At 38.9% G+C, this 25660-nt stretch overlaps 1 protein-coding gene and 1 non-coding gene across 3 annotated transcripts in view; both read left to right on the forward strand.

The window, feature by feature from the left end:
- The window catches only part of LHFPL6 (LHFPL tetraspan subfamily member 6), a 257973-nt gene that overhangs the window by 143393 nt on the left and 88920 nt on the right, over positions 1–25660 (forward strand). The gene's annotated exons all lie outside the window — the stretch shown is intronic.
- LOC115836833 lies at positions 10096–10197 on the forward strand. Its single transcript, XR_004031840.1, has one exon. It is a non-coding gene; the product is annotated as a small nucleolar RNA U13 (small nucleolar RNA).

Here is a 25660-nt window from a genome sequence, read left to right on the forward strand (position 1 = left end):
TTGCCTTTGTGCAAACAGGAATAGATTGCAGAGTCATATGGTAAATGTACTTTTAATATTAAAAGAAATTGCCATACTGCTTTCCCAAGTACCTGTACAATTTCGCATTTTTACTAGCAATGTATGAGAGATCTACTTGCTCCATATCCTTTCCAGCACTTGATATTGTGAGCCTTTCTGACTGTAGCCAATCTAGTAGGTGTGTAGTAATATCTCATTGTGATTTCAATTCACATTTCCCTAATAACTAGTGATGCTGAACTTCTTTTCACGTACTTATTGCCCATCTGTATACCTCCTTTTGTGCAGTGTCTGTTCAAATCTTTTGCTCATTTTTAGATTGTCTTCTTGAATTATAAGAGTTCTTCGTATATTGTAGACACAAGCTATTTGTTGGACATATGTATTGCAAAGATTTTCTCCTAGTATGTTGCTTGTATTTTTGTTAACTGTGTTTTTTCAAATATAAGATTTTTCATTTTGATAAATCCATTTTATCATTCTTTTATAAGTTGTGGTTAAGAAATCTTTGTCTAATTTGGCCGAGTGCTGTGGCTCACGTCTGTAATCCCAGCACTTTTGGAGGCCAAGGCTGGCAGATCACTTGAGGTCAAGAGTTCGAGACCAGCCTGGCCAGCATAGTGAAACCCCACCTCTACTAAAAATACAAAAAAAATTAGCCGGGTGTGGTGGCTCATGCCTGTAGTCCCAGCTACCTGGGAGGCTGAGGCAGGAGAATGGCTTGAACCCGGGAGGCGGAGGTTGCAGTGAGCCGAGATCGCGCCATTGCACTCCAGCCTGGGCTACAGAGAAAAACTCTGTCTCAAAAAAAAAAAAAAGAAAGAAATCTTTGTCTAATTCAGTATCACAAATATTTTTTCCTGTGTTTTCTTCTAACATTTTAGCTCTTATGTTGAGATTCATAATTCATTTAAACTTAATTTTTGAATGCAGTCTGAGGTTCTTTTGTATTTTTCCATACAGATATCTAGCTGATCCATCACCATTTGTGAAAAAGTCTATCTCTTCTCTCATTAAATTTCCTTGGCATCTTTGTCAAAAATCTATTAGTATGGTGGATTACATTAATTGCCTTGCATTACTGGGATAAACCCCACTTTGTCATAATATATTGTCCTAAGTATATATTGTTGCATTCAATGTATTAATATTTTGTAAAGAAATTTTTTTGTTTAATTTCCTTCAAGCCAGGAAATACATTGATCTCTTGACTTTTCCCAATTTATCAAAAGTGAAAATCTGTATTTCTGCTATGTAATATCAGCCTTTTACAGATTTGGGAGTAAAGTCAAATCCTTGAATAGTTATTTTCTAAACAATCCTCTGAAATTTGGAAGAACGTATACATTTATCTCCAAAAGAGTCAATTTTCCGCCGGTCTGCAGATCATCCCCAGGAAGACGTGGCCCAGATTGGTTAACAGGCACTTGTAAGAAACTGACACTTGTCTAGATGTGAGTCCAAATAAGTTAGCGATGGCTTTTGCCCTCAGGAAGATTGTGTCCTTCTCTTGCTTGCTACTAGATTGTTTGTATTTCCTTGTTAACCACTCTGAGCAACACATTCCAGCTCTTATCACTTCCAGCCTCTGGCAGTCAAAACTCTAAGAGTCAATACATTTGTGTCCTGTTTAGATGACAATGATATGGATTTCAAGTAAATGTGTGTTTCCATATTCGTAACATGGTTCATCTGAAATTTAATCAAATTTCTGATTTTTTTGTTTCTTATGTGTTTTGCTCATGCAAACAACACAGGCTGTGTGACTTTAATGTGCTTAGAAAAAGCAAGTTCTTTTCTCTGCTGTCTCACATGGTAATCCTATTTGCCTCTGATGACTGGAGCAGATGAAGTAATCACTTCGCAGCATTTGATAAATACATTACATTAACTGTGAGAAGCAACAAGAGACTCAAAAGCCTTGTTCCCAAGTGAAATAAAATCAGATTATCGTCCTCATAAGGCATTTCTCTTCCTTAGGCTTCTGAGCAGGAGTCATCGGTGCTGTGCTAAGTGTCTGCTCTCTCTAGAACTAATGAAACTCTTGGCAGTTTAGAATAAAGGTCATTATTTTTGACAAAATGGAAGATGGGATTTGGTATTCAAATGATTTAGGTATTTTTATGCCAAAAATATTGATGGTATGTGGAAATAAAACCACACCTTTTCTCCTTTGATGGGAGCAGTGTGTATCTTTATATTCCGTTATTTCAGAGCATGCTGTGAAATTTCAACTTGTTCACTCCCTGTGTTCTTCCATGACTAACCCAGTTTGCAGGTCAGGGTGAGGGGTTGCCGCTGGCCCGGCTGTAGCTGCTTTAGGGGGAGTGTTCTGGATGCCCAGAACATTTTGTTAAATGATTTAAACATGAAACAGCTGAAACCACTTGACTTGGTTTTTTTCGAGGGAGTTGGAGGCTTCTAAACAACAAAACTTTATTTCTCACAATTATGGAGATTGGGAAGCCCATGACCCATGTACAAGCAGATTTAGTGTCTGGTTAGGGCCCATTTTCTGATTGAAAGACAGCTTCTTCTCCCTGTACCCTCACAGGGTGGAAGGGCACTTGACTTTTATTGACAGAATCTCCAAAGTGAAAATAATAAAAGTAAAAAAGTGAAGGACACTCTACAATCTACAATAATATAGTAACATTTATTTTTCCAGATGAGCTTAAAATGTCAGCAATTATATGCATTGTGACCTATTGGATAAAAATACTGTATCTCCCTTCCTTAAATGTATCAGTAGGAAGACAAAAGTGATGAATATGTGTAATAATAAATTCATTCTATCCACAAAAGGCAGCTCTTTAAAGCACTAATGATAATTCAGTGGTGCTAAAATGGAATTACCGAAAGACCTAAGTACCAAAACCGAACCCAGCTCTTACCCAGGCATCCTTTGATTACAAATGTTAAGGAAACGTTAGAGAGAAGAAATTGGAGTGTCACCAACCCAGAAGATTAAATGGTGTTGGATTGTATTTTAAAGTATTAACTACAGGTTTTGATCATCTTAGTTTCATTTTTCTGGATTATTAACCTGTCCTATAGAAATAGAGTACGTTATAATGAGACAAATTAGAAGATTATACTGGTAGTTTGAGATCTAATGTTCCTTAAATTCTCCATTTTTCTTGAGAATCAGAAATCAGCTCTTGATTATCCCCAGGGATGAAGGGAAACTGGGTTGGACCATCCAAAACAATCAATAATTCTGAAATCAATTGCATTTGCCTAGGGGATGCAATCAAAGAACCCAATCGAAGTGTATCTTAGGAAGTCCATGTGTACACTCAAAACCCCTCAGCCTGACCTTGACTTTGGCCTTATCCCATTGCTCTCAGGTGGCCAGTGGGCTAGAACTGTATTGAAGAGAAGGTTAGATTCTTCTTTGCCTTAACCATATCACACATGACTTGCTTGTTGAGTTCTTTCTCCAGTCATGATACACATTGCAGTAATTTGTCTGTCTTGTTCAACTCACACCCATGCTGTTGAGTTAAAGAACAAATGAATGGACTACCTGCTCAGGGAAGGCAAGGGACTCACTTCATATCAGGTAGTTAGTCATGAGGTAGAAGTAGAAACACTCCCTTACCAATAGCGTGGCCTGATTTTCACTTAGCTGCTGCTTCTATCAGTCTGGATTCCTTAGCTGGGGTACTAATACTTGCCTTGCCAATGTTGAATGTTTTTATGAAATTTAAATGAGATAATCAATGTAAGTTTTTAAAAATCTCAACATTATAAAACATGACACAAAGTATTTGATTTGCTTTTTGAGATAAACAGTTCTCTATTTTTAGGCATGAGTTGTCTATTTTAACTGCATGAGTTAAATTCCCATCATGATATACTTCAAGGCTACTCACAACAGAAATACTGCATAAGCCTAAAATTGATATAGCTTCATTCGTCCTCTTAATTTGCCTGATGCTACCTTGTATTTTATTTTACTTTTTGCTCTAATGTAAATTCAATGAAATGTTGTTATTTTATTTGAATAAACTAGGCTTATTTTCAGCCGTAACTGCCATGCCATCACTTAAATGTAGTTCTTCAAGTAAAGCCAGTGAAAATGTATTCTATTAGGTGGAAGAATGACCTCAACTCTCAGGGTAAGGCCAAAAAAAGAACGGCCTTCTGTGCTCTTCTGTCTGGTATATGCAGGTGAGTGAAGTCAGCAGGCTTCTCTCTATCCCAAGTGTTCATAAAAAGCTTTTGAAAGGTCAGGATTCCAGGGAGGCCTCTTTGTTCCTGGCATCTCAGTTTATTCCAGGCTGCCTCTGGCAAAAGTAGCAATCTCTATCACTATCTCTGGGGGAAGGAAACTGAGACAGATGGACAAAACCAGAGGATGGTACAGAACTATAGAGAACAGAGCCAGCTAAGCAAGAGGAGAGCATTTTAAAGGGAAAAGGACTAGGATGCCCTATTTTTAAATGGAGTGCCTGTCCCAATAATACTATCAATGGATATGTCTGTTTTTCACATCTAAATTTATGCATTGGCCATTATTCTTGAGGCTCTTCCTTTAGCTTGAATTACAGTCTTCAGCATCTTAATTGTGGTGTTTGAATGAGGCAGCAGAAGAGGAATGTGTGTCAGACGCCCGGTGTCTGGGTATCATCATAATGAGCCTAGCAGAGCCCTGCACAAAGTCCTCCTGTCACCCCACATTCCATGTGAGACAGCACTGGGATCTGTGAAGAAAGGGAGGAGCATCTCCCTACTGCTCCACTTTACATTTTTAAGGCATTATCGTAACATGGGCAATTGTGGTTTTACATTTGCATTCACCAAAATGTATGACCCCCCGTCCCCCCTTTCTCTTCTCTAAGTTGAAGGCTTGTATTTCTGAATTTGGTGATTTGTATCAAAACCTGGGCTAACTGGCTTAGTATGTAAGAGTTTCTCTTTGAAGGGCAAACATTTCAAATATTGAGTCCTCCTAGTACTCCATAATCTCGACTGGCTGAAGATTGTTTTTCAGTGCAATGTGCTGTGTTGATTTTCTTTTTCTGTGGAGCCTTGTCTGGATTAAACCTGTGTCCTGTGGATTGCTTCACTTCCCTCTGCAGCCCAGTGGGGAGTGGGACCAGCTGGTGTAATTCTGTTGACCTCATTTAAACTCTCTGTTATATACTCTTTTTTTTTTTAACCTTGATGTAGCTGTACATAACAAATTGTCCATAGAAAGTTTTTGTTCCTTTAAAGTGTAGGGTTCCTCTTGGGGCTTGATGAAGATCATATTCGTTCAGTTCATGGCCCCGGTCCAAAAATAGTTTTTAAGCTCATCTTATGCACGTGCATGCACACACATGCACACACACACATATTTCCTGTAGTTTTACACTTCTGCTTTCTATAGTTTTATTACTATGCTTAGATAGGATTTTTCTCACAATATTTAACAGGAATTACTTGAATATATACTTGAATCTTTAGATCTTTAGGAATATTAGTAAAGGGTGTAACTTGATAATGCTTTAAAAAAGACCAAGAAAGGAGAATCTATTGGGCTCAACCTATTTTATGAGACTTATTAAAAAGAAAATATTAACAGTAGAGACATATGCTGATAGGACATGTAAGGAATTAAACTATCATTATAAGACCCTGCTTTGTTATAAACAGCTTTTATGTACTTTCTAAACATACTACTTTATCTTCTGAATAACATACATTTGAGTTCAAAACAAGCTCATTTAATAGCCAACAATAGTGCAAGTTTGATTTAGTGGCTTTTTGTGAAACAGTTTTCTTTCTTTGGCTAGGTTATGTAAGAGGTTGGCTACAGGCCAATTGTTTCTCAGAAAAGGTTGACAATGATTATAAACCCTGATCTTCTGAAATCACAAAGCATATTCCCAGCTTGGAAATAAATTTACTTATAATAAAATCATACTGCCAATTGATGTTTTTCCTTTACCCATTGTTAATCACCCAATATCTTAGTTGCTGCAGAATAAAACAAAAGTTCAGGTTTTCTTGTTTTTACCAGAAATATGAACAAACTTAATAGTATCTTCCATTGACTCTGTAAACTATTTTTAATCACATATCTCCCCCTATCTAAATAAATAAACAAATAAAATGAATCTCATGACTGGGAGAAAAACCTGACAAGTTTCCATTTTAGCTTCAGTGCACATTTCCTGGGCAATCATAAGCCAGCAACTGGTGTTTACAATCCAGCTATCTTCCGGAGAGTAGAAATAAAATATTACCTAGTATTATTGTGAGTTAGAATAAAACTCTTCGTGGTAAATTTGTGGTAATTGAGGGTCCTAATATGTGACCTCCTAAATATCAAGTTTTGTTTTATTATTTTGACTTCTATTGTGACATTAATCACATTTTTCTTTCCAGTTCAGGGTCCCTACTGCTCAGTTACTGTATGTTTATAGTCTAATTTAATTTTATAATTCAGCTAAGTAAAATACTGTATGGGAAAATTATACATATCACAAAATGACTCATAATAACATTAGCTGGAGCCATATGAAATGACTGATATTTGACTGTTCTTGACCTACAGAAACGGAATTCACTTAGTTCAGACCTACCAAAACCCCACTATTTAATGGTTCAAATCAAGAAGCCACCCACTTGGTACACCTGGGTGTACTAGCAGCACCCACTGAGTGTAGGCAAAATCAGCTTGAAGTTCACAGAATCTAAGCATGGATAGATAGAGAGAGACACAGATATCTCTTTATATAGCCATATCTAGGCAGATATCTCACACCCACACACCCACATACACATACATATACATATTGTTTTAAGCCTTTTAAATGGATAGCTTTCTAAAATGAATTAGTACTTTTATAACGCATTAAACTGACTAAACCAAACAAAACAGGAACTTTCTGAATGAATCAGACATCAGAATGAACATCAACTCTTCTACTATGAATGCAGTACCATGATGCCAGCAGGACCTATTGAGTTATATTAGTTCTCACTGCAGTATCTCCAGACTATTGTGCTTTTTAAGCTTTTGTCAGTCTTGACAGATTTTCTATTTTGTCTACTATTGTATCTCTGCTCTCATAGAACCTATAACAAGTACTAACCCCATTTATTTATGGCTTCTAACATTCTTTAGAAATTTAGACTCTTTAGAGATTTAGAAAACAGGTTGCCAAATTTGTAATATTTTTAGGTAAAGCATAAAAGCAAATAATCTGTAAAATTGGTGGTGTATGAGTTTCTCCTCCAAGACAGAGCAAAGAGTTTTATGGCTTGACTTTTGTGACTTGGCTAATTGATTCTCAGTTGTGTTCCAAATATATGAGATTGTCAGATGAGTATTTGTGGATAAAGGAGATGTTATAAGAAGAAGCCAGGGAAGGTAAGTCTGATGCAGAGCTGTGGAAATTAGCAAACTATTCAATCTTAGTTCGAAATTCCTTTTTTTTTTTTTTTTTTTTTTTTGCTACTTTCAGAATCATTGGACTCTGAACCGTTGACCTTGGATGGACTTGGCAACTGAGTCACAGATATTGTGACTTTAACTCTTTAGGTTGATAGCACTCAGTTTTCAGTGTGGGTTCCAGCGGTATCCACAATAATGAAATCTTAACTGCTGAGATGATTTGGCTCAGTCTGTGTATCTTTCTTATGTTCTGTCCTGAAAACAAGTTCTATCATATAAATTAAAGGTAAGGCAGTCTGTTGCGTCAGTTTGTGCTCATTTTAAATCCCAAACTTTAAACTGAATGTTAACTATTCCACAGTTACAGTATTTTTCAAATGGCAAAATTGTAAATCTACTTCTGTAAATAATATTGTGGGAAAACCACAACAATTGCAATGTTGGAAAGTACTTTTCCTATCAATACTACTTGTTCATATTTTCTTATTTCATATCCATTCACACCCTTGACCAAGACAAATCAGGACATTTTTTATTATAACGCTAACCTTTTATAACCGTATAAGTGAATATTACTTTATTAATTTGTCAGATTTAGAATTAGGTGTTAATTCTTTGGTTTGCCATTTAAGTACATTTTACACATGTGTGTTTAGTGCATATTCCAAGTAACTGTCATGAAATGTAGTGAGGAATATCACTGGTCATTCAGAACAGAGGGTCAGTTTACAGTTGATGTGGACGTCTGTATCTGTGAGTGCTGGAGGCCCATGCAGCAGAGATGCAGTAGAACAGCTTCCCCCCGGCTTGTGAGGCCAGTAGCACCTCCCTTGCCCTATTAAAGCTGCAGACTAGCAATAAGTTTCCATTTGTGCATTGACATGGTTGGGGCAGTTTTAGAAGGTCTGACAGTGTTGGGATTAGCTCCCCAGATCAGATGACTTCTAATGCATCCGCTCACATTGTTTTGCCAGCTTTCAATTGGCCAGGTTCCCTAGTTAAGTTCCTTTCATTGCAAATCTAATCCCCTTTACAAAGTAGAATATTACTCTTAGTTTTGTCCTGAAATAAGCACATTAAGTAATTCATTATAGTCTTCCAGTAAATGGTTCCTGTTATAGGCATTTTAAATATTTCCAAATGATCTTGTTGGATTAACATCAGTAAATTAAAAGTGTATTTCATCTGTCTGAATTTAGAGTTCTCTCATGAATGATGGTTTGGACAACCAAAAGTTCTGTTAAAAAGAATTGTAGGCATGTGATTTCTGTTAATGAGGCTTTTCCATGTTTAAATCTAGAACTACCACCAGACCTGATCATAGCAATTTTGTACATTAAGCTGTACATTGTATACAGAAAATGAAAGTAGAGATACAAAAATGATGAATTTCTCTTGTGCCTAATGTCTGCTCTTTTCATAATTATATAATTTAGCCAATGTGCTACATTCTTTAGATAATCTTGTTCCCACCTCTTCAAAGAATCCTTCTCTATTTTGCAAACTTCCCCACTTTCCTACCTGATGAATAAATGTGCAGTACAGACAAAGCTCCTGCATAGAAGCAGGTCGTGTTCCATGACGTATTTGTTTGGACCTCAGAATATTTTATTATGATATGTACGATCTGAGGCCAACAGACAAGAGCATATTTAACACAAAATGTACTCTGAATAACAGTGGTATCAAACTGAGTCATGTTGGAGAACATTACTTCCATGAAAAGTGAGGCTTCCAAAAATTTAAATGCAAGCAACAAATCTGCTCTCACTGAAACTCTGTAGCTTTGAGATCTGTGCCTTCCCACCACCCCTGAGAACTGGGAGGAGACTCCCACAGTTCTGAACGTGTGATTGATTTGGCCTGGCGCCTGGCTACAATGAAGGAGATTAGGAGTTTGGGAAGAGGGTAGCACAAATATTCAGGGTCAAGGAATTAGAATGAAGATGGGAGGACTATGTGAAGGGTCTGGATGAGGAAAGAGGAATGGAAGGACATCCCCAGATGAATTCCCTCCTTTTTCCTTATAGTTTCTCCTTATCCTTCCTGTTTCTCACTTTCCAGACTTTTCAAAATTATCAGTAATTTATGAAGGGTGGAGAAGAGCAATGGCCCAAATACTATACTAGGTCGGGGATGGATCTCCCTCTTCTTGCATCCTTCCCTTTTCCTCTCTTGCTGTGTGAGAACTCAACCCTTGAGTGACCTTGGTGCCACTGAGAAGTGGATGGATAAGGCTGAGCCCTGGGTGCAGAATATACTCCATGTGTTGTTGAAGAGGCCTGAAGTCCAGTAGCAACAAAAGGGAATTCCTCTTTGAGGCTCTGTGGGCTTGCAGATCTTATCAGTTAGATGTGTAGTATTACTGCTTTTCATTTAGGACACACAGTATCTTTCATGGAGCATTCTCCAACTCAAGAATTCCAGGTCTGATCTTACCAATGGGGTGGAGTTTAAGGAATCTGATGAAAAATTGGCAGTTCAACTAGGATCCTCTTAAAGACTTGATTCCTAAGTTAGATATATCAATTTAAAAAAAAATGTCGTGAAGTATAGGCATTATGAACAGCAAGAGGAAGTTTAAAAAAGATTATAAAAATTTCTCTTATAATTTCATCTATTTGGGGATACTCAAGAGAATCTGCACTATACTAAATGGGCACACTGAAATTCAGCGCATATTAATCCTTTTGTGGTTCATAAGCGTGATGATTGGGTTTCACAGTAATGTGTGAGATGTGCCTTCTTCAGCCTTATTAGGATGTTGGCACATTACCCATCTGATATGAAAAAATTCAGTACATATTTAACTCTGTGTTCCTATACAAGGCCAACTTAGATTTGTGGTTTGAAAGGATTTGGGCTCTAATTTGTTCATTTAATAGTCTGTGGCTAATTAACTGAGTTGGTTAGAATTCAGCTCTAGAGAGCTTAAGGTCAAGGGCTCAATTTGCCTGTGGACCAGTTTATCTTTTCTGTTTCCTGGTCATCGATTACACTCCTAATCCCTATTCAGGTGACTTACGAAGTTATGTTATTGATTATGAGGGATTGGATATGGACAAATTAAAGCAAAACCTTTACCAGAGCAAATTTATTGCATATAGTTGACAGGTCAAAATGGCATGCCACTTAGTATCGTGAAGTTTGCTATTGGACGGGACCTATCGGCTTTGCCACTTTACTAGAGTACTTTGGGCAATATGGTTTACTTTCCTAAATCTTAGTTTCTCTAGCTACAGAATGAAGATGGTATCAGCCTCATAGGGAAGCTATGAGGATCACCGAGATCCTCAGATAAAATGTTGGTTGTGGCACACAGTTGGGACACTGGCCCAGTTCCCTCAGGGTATACTGTCCCATGCTGAATGTCCTAGGGCCTCTGCTTACTCTGTGCTCTGCAGATGGTGTCTGTTTAACTTCTGCACCCACCATAGTTCATCAATAGCTGTCTCCAGCTATGCATCGGGAGAGCTTGAGAGCTTGCCTATGAGGACAGTTTGTTCAATGATTCCTCTTATTTCATAGCACCTTTCAACTAAATGGTTCTGAGTGGTAGGAGTTAGAGTGCACAGGAGAGGATGGGAGTCTCATAGATACATACACAAAAGATAAGTAGGCCTACTCTGTTGGAGGAGATTACATAGATGGGCTTCAGGCTGTATCTGAGTCTTCATATTTCTTCCACTTTATCAGGGCCTTCCAGTGAGTTATCATCCCAAAGTCATTTTCAAGTTTATGCTCCTAACTACCCTGCTCATTTCCTCATTTGTAAATTTGTTCATCTCCCAGGAGAGAGTTGAAAGTAATAGGTATCATAAAGAAGACTTGGCATAGAAATTATAAATAAGATCAATAAAAATATGATGGAATGATGCTTTTTAATTCTCCTTCTAAGATTATTAGCTCTTTTTTGTGGAGAGAAAAATGCAAATGTGATGCTAATTATGAAGATCCATCTGTTATACTTAAAGTACCACAGGAAAAAAAGCCTAAATTTAAAGCTCTTCTGTAGTACTTTGCAACCTTTGAAGACTCATTTTGGAGAGGCTGTTTCCATTTCAAACAAACGTTGATGTCCTCTAAGGTGGGATGTCTACTTGAAAGACTCTGAGTTGCTATTTGAAGAGGCCAGTTTATTCTGATATACCACTGTTTTTTGTTTCTTTTATTCTGCTGTACCAAATATCTAGTTAATGGACAACTGAATAATTATTTGGAAAGAATTGTTAAATAAATTATGAAAAGCAAACATTAGATAACCACCAACCCCTGAGTACTTACTCAGCTCAGAATTTGTTTCTTTTAACACCCTTCCTGGACAGGGATTCCAAAGAGTACTTCAATAAACGTCTATTGAAATCTGTTCTATACTAAGACTGAGCATTCTCCAGGTATTTTGGGTCAGGTCCAACTTAGGAGCTGGATGAGAAATTCATCTGACCTCTCTCATCCTGTGTTTTTTAATTTGTAAAACTGGAAAAGTTATTTTCAATAAATCTTCACAAAGTCCTGAGTTAAAGAACCTAAGTATTGTTAAAGCCCCAAATTCATATTCTTTCCATTGTGTGATGTGATGTCATATGGCATAGAGATAGAGATTTATAAGTTATCAAGGTAAAGGGACTGAGTCCATTTCATGCTGCTATAATAGAGTACCACAGGATGGGTAATTTATAAACAATAGAAGTTTACTGGGCTGTTCTGGAGGTTGGGAAGTTCAAGATCAAGGGGACGTGTCTGGTGAGGACCTTGTTGCTGCATCATAATAAGGCTGAAAGCATCACATGGTGACAATGTGCACAAGAGATAGCAAGAGAGGACTGAATTCACTCCTGCAATAATGACAAACTCACTCCCGAGGTAATGACATTAATCCAATTAATAAGGGCAGCCCTGCCCCTGTGGCTTTGCTGGGCTCAGTCCACCCAGCAGCTCTCACAAGTTAAAGTCTTGTGCCTGCAATTTTTCCAGGCTGGAGTTGCACACTGGTGACGCTGTGGTTCATGGTCTCAGGGGCCACACCATTCTCATGGCTCCACTAGGCATTGCTCTAGCAGGGACTGTCTCCAGTGGCTCCACCCCTGTGACAAGTCTTTGCCTGGGTCCCCGACTGTCTGTAACATCCTTTGAAACCTAGATGGAGGCTGCCATGGCCCCACAACTCTTGAATTCTGTGTGCCTTCAGAATTAGCACCATATGGATGTTGCCAAGATTTATAGCTTGTACCTGGTGGGGTGGCAGGTGAAGCCACACCTCAGCTCACTTGAACCATGGCCAGAGCAGCTGAGGGGTGCTGTACCAGAATTCCAGGAGTGGAGTCCCAAGGCAGTGTAGGGCAGCGAATGTTGAGGTCTTGTAGGTGCCTCTCTGGAAACCTTGCCCTTGAAGTTCTAGCTTGCCTTGGAGATGTCTGAAATGCCTTCAGGGTCATTGTCCTACAGTCTTGATGAGTAGAACCTGGCTTCCTTCTATCCATATGAGTCTCTTTAGCAAACGTCTCTTGGCCACACCCTTAGTATTCTCTCCTGAACAAACTTTTTTATTCTTTACATGGTCAGGCTGATAGTTTTCCAAATCTTTCCATTCTGCCTCCCTTTTAATTATAAATTCCATTTTTATATCATTTCTCTCTTCCTTCATTTTACTGTAAGTATCTAAAAGAAGCCATGCACCAGCTTGAACTCTTTGCTGCCTAGATATTTCTTCTGCCAGATATCCTAGTTCCTCACTCTTAAGTCCCACCTTCCACAAAGTTCTAGGACATGGACATAATTCCATGAAGTTCTTTACAACTGTATAACTAGGATAAAGGATGGCCTTTATTCCACTTTCCAATGCTCCTTGACTTATGAGTGGTTACATCTTGATAAGCCCATTGTATGTTGAAAATACAATAAGTCAAAAATACATTTAACACATCAAACCTACTGAACATCATAGCTTAGGATAGCCTACCATAAACATGCTCAGAATGTTCACATTAGCCTATAGACAAAAGCCTATTATATAATCTAGTATGGAATATCTCATGTAACTTATTGAGTACTGTATTGAAAGTGAAAAACAGAATGGTTGTATGGGTACTGAAAGAACTGTTTCTATTGAATGCATATTACTTTCACACCATCATAAAGTAAAAAAATTGTTTAAGTTGGAGACCATCTATATCTGGCTTCTCATATCTGTCTGATACCATATCAGAATGGCCCTTACACTCTGTATTTCTACCAACATTCTGACCACGACCAGTTAAGTAATCCCTAGGAAGATCTAGGTTCTCCCTACAGCTCTTGTCTTCTTCTGACCCCTCACCAGAATTGCCCTTACCACTCCATTCACAGCAATCCAGGCTTTTACTAGCTGCTGCTCCAGATTTTTCCAGCCTCTATGCATTACCCAATTCTAAAGCTGCTTCCACTTTTCATTTATTTGTTATAGCAACAACCCCATTCTCTGTACCAATTTTCTGCCTTAGTCTGTTTTGTGCTGCTATAACACAACACCAGAGATTTTGGAGTTTATAAAGAAATGAAATTTATTCTGCTCATGGTCTGGAGGCTGGGAATTCCAAGACTGAGGGACTGCATCTTGTGAGGGTCTTCTTTGTGTCATACCATGACAGAAAGCAGGAGGGCAAAAGAGTGCATATGAGAGACAGAGGAAGAAAAGGGGACAGAACTCATCCTTTTCTCATGAACCAATTCCAGCAATAACTAACCAATGCCCATGTTAATTAACTCATTCCCATAATAACATCATTAATGCATTTATGAGGGTAGAACTCTTGTAACCTAATCACTTCTTAAAGGTCCCACTTCTAGACACCACTGCCTTGGGGATTCAGTTTCCAACACATGAACTTTGGAGGATGCATTGAAGCCACAGCAGGGACTAATGGAAGACACTAGATATTTTCAACTCTCTGAAAAAGGAGAGAATAAGAAAGAGAGAGAGAGAGAGAGGGAGAGAACAAGCTTCAGTTAGCTCAGGAACTGAGCCATGAGGGCCAGCTCTGATTGAGGACGGTAGTATTTGAAATGAGTCCCTGAGTTGTTCTCACCATAAAAGCGAGAGATGGAGTTTTAAGAAGGAGATTGTTCTCAATAGTGCCAAATTATGCAGAGAAGTCCAAAAGAGGGAGAACAAAGATAAGGCAAAAATTCACAGTGCAAGAAAAAAAAAAGAATAGAATTACAGAACCCACAGAACCTCTGAGATTTTCATTAATACAATACACATACCAGAAAACTAAGATCAAGAAAGATAGACACTTAGGCAGAGCTACATAGCTAATCACCAATCGTTCCCAGATCGGTTCTGTCTCCAGATTCCCAGCATATACCTTCTTCTTTCATGCCTTCCCTTCGCTTCGTAGCTAGTCAGACCCTTTAGCACTTTCCAAAGTTTTGATTATAGTGATATTTTAAACGTGAACATGAATCTCACCAGAAAGTTTCTCCACACATGGAAACTTATTTGGGGCAATGTAAGTATTAAACATATTCTTCTTAAGGTTTGCTCAAGAGCTTCTTATACTGAAAAACTTACACATCATCTCTTAATAGCTAAAAATATATACCCTGATAAGAAATAAAGGGAATTTGTGATATGACATTTATAACAATTTAACAGAATACTTATTGACATATTCAGATTTTTCAGTTACCTAATTATTTTTTAAACTCAGTTCTTTCCCATGATCATAGAAGACTATTTGATATGTAGAGACACCTAGAGAAGTTTTAGCCAGCTGTGGGCGGTGGCTCATGCCTTTAATCCCACCGCTATGGGAGGCTGAGGCAGGCAGATCACTTGAGGTCAGGAGTTTGAGACCAGCCTGGCCAACGTGGTGAAACCCTGTCTCTACTAAAAATACAAAATTAGCCAGGCATGGTGGTGCATGCCTGTAATCCCAGCTACTTGGGAGGCTGAGGCAGGAGAATCGCTTGAACCCAGGAGGTGGAGGTTGCAATGAGCCGAGGCCACACTTTTGCACTCCAGTCCAGGTGACAAGAGTGAAACTCTGTCTCAAAAAAAAAAAAAAAAATTTAGCCGAGGTGCCCTGCAGTGGCTTACAACTTTAATCCCAGCTCTTTGGGAGGCTGAGTCAGGCAGATTGCTTGAGCCCAGGAGTTCAAGACCAGACTGAGACACATGCTGAAATCCTATCTCTACAAAAAATACAGTAATTAGCTGGGCATGGTGGCATGTGCCTGTAGTCCTAGCTACTTGGGAGGCTGAGGTGGGAGGATCACTTGAGCCCAGGAGGTCAAGGCTGCAGGGGGCCATAATCATGCCTCTGCACCCCAGCCTGGGTGACAAAGTGAGACCCTGTCTCAAAATAATAATAATAATAAAGTTTTTTTTTCAGAAATTCTGAATTTAATTGATGAGAAAATTGAAGCAATACATCAAGAAGGCAGTAGACTTTTTCATCCATTTTCCTCCATGGTGGTCCTACAAATTGCTGCCCCAGACATATTTTAAATCCCTATGGCTAGGGTAGTTTAGGGGTTTTGTTAGGTATTTTTGACTTCCTGATCAACTAATAGCCTAATAAACAATGCATTTAACAAGGCAGGGGCCAGGTGCAGTGTCTCACACCTGTAATACCAACCCTTTGGGAGGGAGAGGCAGGAGGATCGTTTGACCCAGGAGTTTAAGACCAACCTGAGCAACATAGAGAGAGCCTTTCTCCAAAAAAAAAAAAAAAAAAAAAAATTAGTTGGCATGGTGGCACATGCCTGTGGTCCCAGCTACTTGGGAGTCTTGTATTAGTCCATTTCCTTTTTTTTTTTTTCTGTATGAAAAGGAAAAATATTTGTTTTTTTTTTATTATTACACTTTAAGTTTTAGGGTACATGTGCACAACATGCAGGTTTGTTACATATGTATCCATGTGCCATGTTGGTGTGCTGCACCCATTAACTCATCATTTAGCATTAGGTATATCTCCTAATGCTGTCCTTCCCCACTCCCCACACCCCACAACAGTCCCCGGAGTGTGATGTTCCCCTTCCTGTGTCCATGTGTTCTCATTGCTCAATTCCCACCTATGAGTGAGAACATGTGGTGTTTGGTTTTTTGTCATTGCGATAGTTTGCTAAGAATGATGGTTTCCAGCTTCATCCATGTCCCTACAAAGGACATGAACTCATCATTTTTTATGGCTGCATAGTATTCCATGGTGTATATGTGCCACATTTTCTTAATCCAGTCTATCATTGTTGGACATTTGGGTTGGTTCCAAGTCTTTGCTATTGTGAATAGTGCTGCAGTAAACATACGTGTGCATGTGTCTTTATAGCAGCATGATTTATAATCCTTTGGGTATATACCCAGTAATGGGATGGCTGGGTCAAATGGTATTTCCAGTCCTAGATCCCTGAGGAATCGCCACACTGACTTCTACAATGGTTGAACTAGTTTACAGTCCCACCAACAGTGTAAAAGGTGTTCCTATTTCTCCACATCCTCTCCAGCACCTGTTGTTTCCTGACTTTTCAATGATCGCCATTCTAACTGGTGTGAGATGGTATCTCATTGTGGTTTTGATTTGCATTTCTCTGATGGCCAGTGATGATGAGCATTTTTTCATGTGTTTTTTGGCTGTAAATGTCCTCTTTTGAGCAGTGTCTGTTCATATCCTTCGCCCACTTTTTGATGGGGTTGTTTGTTTTTTTCTTGTAAATTTGTTTGCGTTCATTTTCATGCTACTGATAAAGACATACCTGAGACTGGTATTTTACAAAAGAAAGAGGTTTATTGGACTTACAGTTTCACATGGCTGGGGAGGCCTCACAATCATGGCAGAAGGTAAAAGGCACATCTAACATGGTGGTAGACAAGAGAAGAGAGTTTGTGCAAAGAAACTCCCATTTTTAAAACCATCAGACCTCATGAGACTCATTCACTATCATGAGAACAGCACAGGAAAGATCTGCCCCCGTAATTCAATCATCTCCCACCAGGTTCCTCCCACGACACGTGGGAATTGTGGGAGTTACAATTCAAGATGAGATTAGGGTGGGGGACACAGCCAAACCATATCACGGCTGAAGCAGGAGAATTGCTTGAGCCCAGGAGGTCAAGGCTGCAGTGAGCCATGAGCGCACCATTGCACTTCAGCCTGAGTGACAGAGCAAGACCCTGTCTCAAAAATGACAGCAATAACAACAAAAACAAAGCACATATCATGCTCCAAGAAAGGGCCTATCTGTGTAACTGGAGATTATAAAGTCAAAGAAAGTGCCTCTGTATTTGCTCTCTGTTTTCTGTTTGTTTTTGAGTTGCATTTTAAAAAATTTTATGTAAAGACCCGTGTCTCACTCTGTTGCCCAGATGGATGTTGAACTCTCAGCCTCAGGCAGTCCTCCCACCTTGGCCTCCCAGAGGGCTTAAATTACTGGCATAAGCTACCACACCTGACCTGCTCACTGTTTTTTCAACAGAGTGCACACCACAGCAAAGCTCTGGGCTCTGAGCCAACTCAGAGTAAAACTATGGAGTTGACTAAATTTGTCTTTAAGTTTACACCCACCACCTTCACCCAGTCATTATACTTAACTCTTCCTTAGGAGATGTGATGTATCATTGCACAATCTCTCCAGATAACTCTCTAAAATATCTTCCGCTCATCTGAGCTACAGGTCATGTGATCTCTCTCTCTCTGCCCTTTTAAACCATGATGAGACTTTTTCCTCTAATACATACTTCACCATTCAGGCTCTGTGTATTAACTGATTAAACTTAAAAACAGTTACTTAATGAGGTTGCACTAGAGAAGACAGTAACCACTGTTACTGTATTAGTTCATTTTCATACTGCTATAAAGAAACACCTAAGACTGGGTAATTTATAAAGAAAAGAGGTTTAGTTGACTCACAGTTCTACAGGCTGTGCAGGAAGCATAGCAGCTTCTGCTTCTGCAGAGGCCTCAGGGAACTTTTAATCATGGTGGAAGGCAAAGGGGGAGTGAGGGAGGCACTTCACATGCCAGAGAAGGAGGAAGAGAGAGAGCAGGGTGGTGCTACAGACTTTTAAAAAACCATATCTCATGAGAACTCACTCATGATCATGAGAACAGCACCAACAGTAATGGTATCAAACCATTCCTGAGAAACTGCCCCCATGATCCAGTCACCTCCCACCAGGCCCCATCTCCAACATTGGGATTTATAATTTGGCATGATATTTGGGCAGGGACAAAGATCCAAACCATATTATTATATCCCAGACCCCTCCAAATCTTATGTCCCCCTCACATTGCAAAACACAATCATGCCTTCCCAACAGTCCCCCAAAGTCTCAACTCATTCCAGCATTAACTCAAAAATCCAAAGTCTAAAGTCTCATCTGAGACAAGGCTAGTCCGTTCCAACTATTAGCCTGTAAAATCAAAACAAGTTAGTTACTCCCAAGATACAATGGGGATATAGGCATTGGGTAAATACTCCTATTCTAAAAAGGAGAAATTGGTCAAGAGAAGGGGGATACAGGCAAGTCCAGGACCCAGCAGGGCAATCATTACATCTTAAAGCTCCAAAATCTCCTTTGACTGCATGTCTCACATCCAGGGCACACTGGTGCAATGGGTGGGCTCCCAAAGCCTTGGGCCATTCCACCCCTGAGGCTTTGTTGGGTTCAGCCCCCTTGGCTGCTCTCAAGGTTTGCCATTGAGTACTTGCGGCTTTTCCAGGCACATGGTGCAAGCTGTTGATGGATCTAACATTCCGGGGTCTGGAGGATGGTGGCCCTCTTTTCACAGCTCCACTAGGCAGTGCCCCAGTGGAGACTCTGTGTGGGGGCTCCAACCCCACATTTTGCCTCTGCACTGCCCTAGTAGAGGTTCTCCATGAGGGCTTCATCCCTGCAGCAGGCTTCTACCTGAACATCTAGGCTTTTCTGTACATCCTCTGAAATCTAGGTAGAGGCCCCCAAACCTCAACTCTTGTACTCTGCATACCTGCAGATTTAATACCATATGGAAGTTGCCAAGGCTTAATTAAGGCTTTCACCCTCAGAAACTGTGGCCTGAGCTTTACCTGGGCCCCTTTGAACCACAGCTGGAGCTGAAACGGCTGGGATGCAGCAAGCAGGGTTCTGAGTCTGCAGAGGGCAGTGAGGCCCTGGGCCTAGCCCAATAAATCATTCTTCCCTCCTTGGCCTCTGGGCCTGTGATGGGAGGGGCTTCCTTGAAGGTCTCCGAAATGCCTTCAAGGCCTTTATCTCATTGTCTTGGATATTAGCACTTGGCTCCTCCTTACTTATGCAAATTTCTACAGCTTGGTTGAATTCCTCCCCTGAAAATGGGCTTTTCTTTTCTACCATATGTCCAGGATTCAAATTTTCCAGACTTTTATGCTCTGTTTTCCTTTTAAATATAAGTTGCAGTTTCAGTTCATTTATTTACTTATATTTATGACCATAGGTGGTTAGAAGCAACCAGGTCACATCTTGAATGCTTTGCTGCTTAGAAATTCTTCCACTGGATACCCTAAATCATCAATCTCAAGTTCAAAATTCCACAGATCCTTAGAGCAGGGGCACAATGCAGCCAGGCTATGCTAAAGCATAGCAAAAGTGACCTTTACTCCAGTTTCCAGTAAGTTCCTGATTTCCATCTGAGACCTCCTCAGCATGGACTTCACTGTCTATATCACTATCAGAATTTTGGTCACAACAATTTAATAAGTCTCTAGGAAATTCCAAACCTCGTTTCATCTTTCTGTCTCCTTTTGGGTCTCCCAAATGGTTCTAGCCTCTGCCTGTTACCCAGTTCCACATTTTTAGGTATCCTTATAGCAATGTCCCTCTTCTTGGTACAAATTTTTGTATTATTTAATCCTTTTTTTTTTTTTTTTTTTTTTTAGACGGAGTCTCACTCTGTCACCCAGGCTGGAGTGCAGTGGCGTGATCCCAGCTCACTGCAAGCTCTGCCTCCTGGGTTCACGCCATTCTTCTGCCTCAGCCTCCTGAGTAGCTGGGACTACAGGCACCCACCACCATGCCCAGCTAATTTTTTGTATTTTTAGTAGAGACAGGGTTTCACAGTATTAGCCAGGATGGTTTGATCTCCTGACCTCATGATCCACCCACCTCGACCTCCCAAAGTGCTGGGATTACAGGCGTGAGCCACCGTGCCTGGCCTATTTAATTCTTGCACTGCTATAAAGAAATACCTGAGACTCAATAATTTATTAAGAAAAAATATTTCACTGGTTCATAGTTCTTCAGGTTGTGCAGAAAGCATAGAAGTTTCTGCTTCTAGGAAGTCGTCAGGGGGCTTTTAATCCTGGTGAAGGCAGATGGGGAGAAATGCATTTCCCATAGCCAGAGCAAGAGGAAAAGAGGGAGTGGGGAGGTGCTATATACTTTTAAACAACCAGATCTCATGAGAACTCACTCACTATCACGAGTACAGCACCAAGGGTGATGGTGTTAAACCATTTATGAGAAACTGCCCCCATGATCCAATCACCTTCCACCAGGCCCCAACACCAACATTGGAGATTACAATTCGACATAATATTTGGGCAGGGAGTCAGATCCAAACCATATTCATTGCCCATTATAATGATGTCTAAGGAAAGCAGGATTAAATGGAGAGTTAAAATCTAGAATTACACTAATAACAACAATACTAATAATATGATTATAAAAGCACAGCAGCGTACATGTTTTGAGCACTTAACATCTACCAGAATATGTAAGCCTTTTTATATTATAATAAGTCTGTAAAATTTCTCACCTTTTGAATGAGGAGAGGTCTAGGCAGGTTATAAAATGTATCTGGGGATTTAGAGCTGTGGATTTCATCACAGGTCTGTTGAGTTCCAGTGGCTTAACTACTGTGCAATCAAGTGGTTGAGTGGACCCAACATGTAGGTCACTCTTATGATCCACATACATCTCCCATTGTTGGGACCATAGCTGTATTTAACAGCTATTGTTAGGCACACACTGGGATGTTGAAAAGTCACACTAACTCAGGAAACACAGTGATCAACATGATATTCATGTGTAACCTGCAACAGGTGTGACCACACAAACCATAACATCGCTGTGCTTCATAATACATAATTTTAGAGAACAATGATTTAATATTTGTTGATAACCTGCAGATGAGGGGAAAAGTTGTTTTATAAGGTAGTATAGTTTATAAGTATTGGTTGGAACTAGAAGGTTAAAAACTCTTGACAGGGGGCAGGGGCTATGGAGAAGAAATATGTATATCAATAATTGCCATCAGAGCAGGAAGAAAGGAAGGGATTGAATAAAAATGAATAGGGCAATGAAAAGGGAAGAGATGTTTCTCTAGACTAAACCTATTGTCATGTATGATATAATTCAGTTATTCATTTGTTTGTTAACTTGTTACTTTTTTTTTAAGCAAACTATGCTCATTTAAAAAATTTTAACAGGACACCAAAAATAAAAATTGTATTACTCATAATTTCACAACTTTACTGATATAGTTAACATTGAAGTACATCTTTCTTCAGCTATTTTTCTCTGCATGTTATATTTTATTTTGGGATCTTTCTGCACGTACTCCTCTAGAATATTCAGTGGCTGCACAAAATTTTCTTATATTACTGGTTTTCAAATGATTTGGCCTCAGGACCCCTTTATATGCTTAACAATTGTTGAGGACTCCAAAGGATTCTGGTTTATACTATTGATATTTACCTTAGTAAAAACTAAAACTGAGAAAAGCTTAACATATTTATATATTTATTAATTTAAAAATAATATTAAACCTAATACATGTTAATATAAATAAATATATTTTCCAGAACAAAAGAATAATTAAGAGTGATATTGTTTTCCAGTTTTTTGTGAACATCACTTCTTTAGTGACTGGTTTAATGGAAAATAGCTAAGTTCTCATATGTATGCATATGACCTGTTTCAACAGTTTGTTTTGATTGACAATATGAAGAAAATACAGGCTCATACAAATATGTAGTTATTAAAGTGGTATTTTAATAGCATTTTGAGATCATTTTGAATATTCTTCTTTGATGCCACACCAAAACTTGACAGGTAGTTGTTTCTAAAGGTTGGTTGAAATGTGGAATCCATGAGTTCTTCGTATTTCACTGTCTATGTATGTAGTGTATACATATGTATGTATTAAATCCACCATCATGTCTTGCATTTTGAATGGAGACTTTACCCATGCATAATTCTGTAACATTGTACATTAGTCATTTGGAAAATAACATTCTGAATTATATAGAACTTCTAAATGTTGATACATTTTACTTTATAACATATAAAATATCATATTTATTAATACCACTAATGACCTCATCTAAAGGTCTTTAAGTATTGAGAAGCTGGCAAGCATACTGTGACAGAAACAAATCTTCCAAAATTCTTATATTTGCTTGAAAGCTCAAATTTTACCATTGGCAACAAACAACTGTCAAGGTGGGTTCACTTTCCTCTTGGATAAAAAGCCCCATGCTCAAGTCTGGACAACAATACTTTGTCATTTGTTGTTTCAAATGAAATATTTTCATTAAAAAAAGGTTAATTTGGCTTGAAACCCAAAAACTCATTACACAAGTGCTTTATCTCAAGATAGCCATCATCTTTCTATGTGCATATTTCTCATTTTGTCACAGAATATTAAAAAGATATGCACTGAGGTTGATTTACTTCTTTATCAAGGATATTCTTAAGTAACATTGGCATTTTTTGATTGCAAGTGTGGAAGTGAAGTCTACATGGCCAGGAGTAGTACAGTTTGGTGCTGCAACCTTGACTCATGCTAAGGTCCAGGCAATTTAACCCATCATTTCATTTGGGCCATCAGTGAGGATGTCAGCTTGGTGAAATGGGTAGTAACATTGCAATGTTACTATGAAAGCAAGTTTAAAAACAATTTAACTTGGCACCAAAGTGATTGACATATTTATAGCAATTTGACTACTATATAATATGTGAAGGAAAAAATGAAATTGGAATCACTGACGTTGCAAATGCTTGATAGAGAAATAGCATCAGAGCAGAAAACATGGATTCTGGAGTTAGAATACTGCTGCCTTCTTTGCGTGCTCATTAGCTGTATGACTTTGGACAAGTCATTGAATTTCCCATTCTGCATCTGTAAAATGTCAATAATATATTTTCTTACAAAGAGGTTGTAAAGGCAAAACAAGACTATGTGGAAAGTGCCTGATATAGTACCCAACGTGTAGTAGGTCTTCCCTAACTAGAAGCTATTATATTTTTAATAATGAGAAAACATCTCCCCACATTAAGGGTTGGGCCAAGAGGTCTCTTATCTAGACCCATTCTGCCTATGCAAATCAAAGAATCCATTGGTAGATGTGGTTGCAGAAGGTGGGAAGAAAAATAGGAATCCAAAAGCCTGATGCAAAAGTCTGTAAGAGTCATCAAAACAGAAAGAAGGTCACAGATAGCAGGCTCTTTGCTATCTTCTCCCAGAGAGGCAGGGAAACAGGAGCAGGAAATCGATGGGTTGAAGGGAGTAGAGGAAACAAATTTCATCCCAAAGGAGGCTCCTGGTGACTGCTGGATTATTCAAACTTCCTTGCTGAGAGAGCTGGTTTACAGGGCCAGGGTGGAATGGATAGGATTCTTACACTTTTAGGATGAATAAGAATTTTCTTGCCAACATGACAGCTTCGAGCAACAATCAAGGGCTTCAAATTTCCACAACACCTGAGGTCACTCAGTTTATACTTAACGTGCCAGTTTTGTTACTATTTCCAGTGTCATATTGGATTCTTGGTAATAATTGTTTATCACTGAATATCAGATTGACACTAATTCTTTCTCTGGGGTCTTCTGTACAGATCACTGACTTTGAACAGATGTACATGTGCAGATGTCTGCAACCTTGTCAGGAGTTTCCTCTGGCTTAATTGGTGCTTTTTGTTATTTATTAAGCACTCCTCAACATGATGGATCATCAAAGGATTATGTGTATTACATGCCCTTTACTTTATATAAAGTATATTAAAGATAGAATTGCACATGTGCATCTATCATATAAGTTATAAAGCTCTTGATCCCCGAAAAATGCCAGTCACTTCCAGTACTTAGCTTTGTTAGAATTTCTTTTGTTTTATTTTTTAGTTGATTGGTTGACTTGTTTGCTAGAGTTGAATATACATCATGGTGAAAGTTAGGTGCTATTTAGAAAAAAAAGCATTACTCACAAAAATAAGTTGTTTCTTAACAACTCACTGATAGATACTTAATTATCAGAGCCTTATAACAATTTAGAGGTAGGAGAGCTTAGATGGCCAGCTTAGTTCTCCTACCTCTAAATTGGCATAAGGCTCCAATCTGTTGATTTTAGCATCAGAAGGCAAGATCTAGTGACTGGATAGCTTGAATGGATTTTTACATATGTATTTATTAGCCTCATAGGAGGATAACTTGAAAATAATTTATTTTCTGTTTTGGTATTTGTTTTCATATTAACAAGGTATATATTCTATACTTCAGCCATAAAATTGGAGTATAACAAAAATGTTTAGTCATCAGTTCAGTGATAGATTCATTGACTGATTAATTAATTGATTCAATGACCACGTATTGGCTGCTTATTATGTGGCAGGCAGTGTTCTAGGTCCTACAGAAACAGCAATAAATAAAACTGATAAAAATATCTGAATTTGTGGGGCTTAAATTTTGGGAGTGGAGTGGGAGGAGGGAGAAACAATTTTTTTTAAGTAAATCATAAAGCACATTGAAAGATACTAAGTGCAAAGGAAGGAAAAACTCATACAGCCAGGAAAGGAAATAAGAACTGCCTGGGATGGAGGTGGGTTGCAATTTTAATGGGGCAGTTGAGGAAGACCTAATCGAGAGTGAGATTTGAACAAAGATGACATAGGAGAGACGGTGAACCCTGCAGATGAAGGGAGAGAGGTTGAACCCTGCAGAGGAGGGGAGCATTTCAGGCCAAGGGTTGAGCCCATGCAGAGGCATTGAGGGGAGACAGCAGGGATGGTAGCATGTGTAGAATGTGAGGTCAGAGACAGTAGTGAAGAGGGAGGGAATGGACAGAGGCGAAAGCCATTATAAAATCTGAGCGCAGTGTAAAGTGATCTGCCTTATGTTTTAATAGAATCACTCTTGCCACTGGGTTAGAAAGACTGTATTTGGTGTGTCTTAAATTATTTGTGCTGTTATAACAAAATACCACAGACTGGTAATTTTGAAATAAAAGAAACTCATTTCCTCACAGTTGGAGGCTG

This window comes from Nomascus leucogenys, chromosome 9 (genome assembly GCF_006542625.1).
Source record: "Nomascus leucogenys isolate Asia chromosome 9, Asia_NLE_v1, whole genome shotgun sequence".
Classification (NCBI taxonomy): Eukaryota; Metazoa; Chordata; class Mammalia; order Primates; family Hylobatidae; genus Nomascus; species Nomascus leucogenys.